Source organism: Lithobates pipiens, unplaced genomic scaffold (assembly GCF_037356315.1).
Source record: "Lithobates pipiens isolate NorthernLeopardFrog02 unplaced genomic scaffold, aLitPip1_a1.2 Scaffold_8, whole genome shotgun sequence".
Taxonomy (NCBI): Eukaryota; Metazoa; Chordata; class Amphibia; order Anura; family Ranidae; genus Lithobates; species Lithobates pipiens.
This window is the reverse complement of record NW_027507903.1, coordinates 125,267,182-125,270,781: the sequence shown is the minus strand read 5'-3', so window position 1 is coordinate 125,270,781 and position 3,600 is coordinate 125,267,182. Positions and strand designations below refer to the sequence as shown.

General features: G+C 36.3%; 1 long non-coding RNA gene across 1 annotated transcript in view; it reads left to right on the top strand.

Annotated features, from left to right (window-relative positions):
* Window positions 1-1,877, top strand: part of LOC143961443 (uncharacterized) — a 2,336-nt gene extending 459 nt beyond the window's left edge. Inside the window, exons 3-4 of the long non-coding RNA XR_013270470.1 lie at window positions 1,142-1,512; window positions 1,636-1,877. This is a non-coding gene — a long non-coding RNA (uncharacterized LOC143961443). The remainder of the gene's footprint in view (window positions 1-1,141; window positions 1,513-1,635) is intronic.
* Window positions 1,878-3,600: the final 1,723 nt, after the last annotated feature.

The window sequence follows — 3,600 nt, the reverse complement described above, 5'->3', positions numbered from 1 at the left end:
GGTCCCCCGCTGTCTGCTGGGAAACACATGGATCCCAGAGACAGCGGGGACCATCCTTATTGCAGAGCGCGACTCACGCATGTGCAGTAGGGAACCCGGGAAATGAAGCCGCAAGGCTCCACTTCCTGATTCCCATAGCCAAGATGGCGGCGGCAGCACCCGAGAGACAATCGAGAGATTGGCTTCGGGCGCCACAATCGCGTGGGCGGGTAAGTGTCATTATTTTAAAAGTCAGCAGCAGCATTATTTGTAGCTGCTGGCTTTTAAAAATAAAAAAAAAACGGCAGACTCACGCTTTAAATTCTTCGGCTTTAGATACTACAGCTTATGAATTTTCAAAAAAACACAGTTAACCGACCGGTGTGCGATCAAGGTCAGCACCTTATGCCAATCTCTCGATTGTCTCTCGGGTGCTGATGCCAACATCTTCAGGATGGGAATCATGAATGTAAGCCTTGCGGCTTAACTTCACGGTTCCCTACTGCTGATGCTTGATGCACTGCGCAATAAGGATGTTACACGGTGTCTCTGGCATACGTGTTTTGCCCAGCTGACAGCGGTGTCCCTTACAAACTGTCGTAAATACACGCAAAATAAGTGGCGCTCAATGTCTGAAGTGGGTGCACATAGCTGTATAATACAGGTTTTTTACACCCCTACAACACCCGTGGAAGATGCAAATTGTTCAACTGTAGGGGGGAGGAGTCTAATCAGCGCATGTTAGACTTTATGCCCTAGCATTTGTATGTCTCATTCTCTTTAGTATTTTGTAATATAATTTTTATCTTGTGTATATTTTTATTGCAATGCAAAGTAACTCTTTTCAAATAGATAAAAGAAAATATATAATTATATATACATATATATATATATATATATATATATATATATATATATATATATATATATATATATATATTGACTGAAGAATACATCAAGCAAATTTTGTTTTACAAACATTCTATTCTAGAAAAATGTCTTTTAGAACTATCAGCTCACCTCATTTTTTTTTTTTTTTTATCCAAAAAAGTTTTTTTTTATAAGAGAGCTCAAATTTTTGTTTTATTTATTGATAATTAATCAAAATATTTTTAGATTTAAATAAAATTTTAAAATGATCTATTCAATGTTTTGATTTTAGCGCAAGATAATAGTCCAACAACTGTTAGCAAGGTACCCCGCATGAGACATTGACCGTGCCTTCCCAGTGAATCCAACGGTTACTTCGTCGAGTGTTGCGTCATCCGCATCAGAAAATCAAGACACTGCCGATGACAGAATAGGCAACATTGACTGGTGTCAGTGTCAGTGCTGTATACCAATGGTTACCCAGGTGGAATCAGTTTGTTGCCGGGAAACTGACGAGGTAGACGGATGCATACCAGAGGGAAGGAAATGCATAACAGAGGCAGATATGTTCTCGTCTCAAATCACAACAGAGGAACACGTCAGACTCATGTTTACAATGTTGTATTTAGAGGAACGTCCTGTTGTCGATGCCGACAACAATAGGTCAGTGAATTTGTTAATATTATTTCATGAGATTACCCGTCGTTTTAAATCAATTTTTTTTTTAATTTAAAGTTTTATTCAAGTTATATGTTTGATTTAAATAAAATAAATGTTTTATTTCAGGAGATTACGCAAAACTGCGTATCGTGCTTTTATTGCATGGATCTACGTTTTTTTAGGGAAGGGGAATCGTAGGGTCATCCCATCGTGCGCAGTAAAAGTAGTGTGTCAGACCTTTCCTGATCCAAATGGGAATTATGTTGGATTTCTTTACTCCGAAGACTACGATGCATCGGAAATGGCGTTTCACTAAATAACTTTTTTTAGTTTTCACTGTTGACATTTTTTCTGTTTTTGTTTTAATATATTCTTAATGATATCAGTTTATTTTTGTTAGCAATGTATATAAGAAAATATAGAAATAAAAAAATTAAATGTATGCAAATGAGTTATTTGTATTATTTATAACATGATAAAAGTTATTAATTAATTCAATGGGTACGATAAGAGTATGCACTACCTAAAACAACAGATGCAACAAACTTATCTCTATATCAAATTTTTTAATACAATTAGGTAAAAAAAGAATAGACAACAGACCATAACAAGTCAACATGAAACAATAAAACAAATTCAAAATTTTTAAGGTTTAAAGTGCCTTGGAAAGTGCCGTATATAGTAATGTCAATTCTATCTTTAAGATATGACACACTTTAAAAGTTCATTTTTCACCTGTTGGAAAGCGTGTCATATGCTCACGCACCGCCGCACTTGTTTCCGGCCTCTCAACAGGCGCTATGTTTTTGGGCCTCAGAAGATTTTTTGATGTCCAAGAACTATGTATTGTGACCCCGATGATCGAAATCAGGTTTGTAAGCATTACAAAAGTATGGTCAGTGTTCATCTTCTCAAATACATTGCGAACAATCCATTTTTTCTGTCCACGTGGAAATTCCAGGTTTTTCCTTTCCACAAAAATCTCATCACCACTTGCATCCTTTTTTTTTGTCAGAGCGGGTTCACGTATCACATTGTGATTGTGGCATAATGCCGCCAATTTAGTTCTTGCATCCATTGAATCCATTTTTAAAATGGATTCTTTTGGGCCTATACTTTAGAATCATGCTGTGATACGTTTCGATGACCCCAGTCTGACAAAAAAAAGTGAGATGTTTCATGTCCTTTGCCAACTGAGGGTCCAAAACAATTGAGGATAATGCATGAAGTGCAGGTGTCTGTAGGCTTAGCCAAGGAACAGTCGGAGAATGCACATCGATCTCATCATGTTGGCATTTGTGCTCTGTATCTCCAATTTTCCATACATGTACATTTACTACATGATGTAGTAGAGATTCCCACAGAAGTTTAAAACGTTCCTCGCTTCCATTACAATCTCGACTACACCAATAGAAATGTGTCAATATGGCTCGAATCCACGGCTGAATTGGTCGATACATTTTTTTTTTGGAAATTTGCATAAGTTTACGTTTTAAATTTTTCACATAATGCCAGATGTCGAATTGATGATTAATATTTTGGTACTTTTCCGTTGTTAATAATTTCATATACCGGTGTGTCGATCTGTTCCAACAAATTGAATATCTAATTTTTGGTCTATTAACCGATCTAAACATTTTGTAAAACCAAATTTTTCCATAGCAACTGATGAAGTTGTTTGAGATACCTGCACCAACTCATAATCCACAATTTTTTTGCTAAAGAGATCCATGAAAGTGTATGTTGAGTATTTTGCGGAAAAACCTGGACTATCGCACTGACCATCACCCACAAGACATAATGTTTTTTTTGCCAATTCATTCATTACATTTACATGGTTTTCTTGCCAACAGTAATCAATAGTTTTGAAAATATAATTACTTTGGGGCAAATTATATGAAGATTTGCCAAAAATTTCGATTCCACAAAAATCTAATAATTCTCTGATTTTTGTGTAACTTCCGCCGCTTAAACAGATAGATCCTGCCAGCAAAATATTACCAGCAGGATAACTTTTTATTTTAGGTTGGCTTTCCCACAGCTTTAATCTATGGCTAGCAGAACATGTGGAAAAGACCAACAACATTGTTC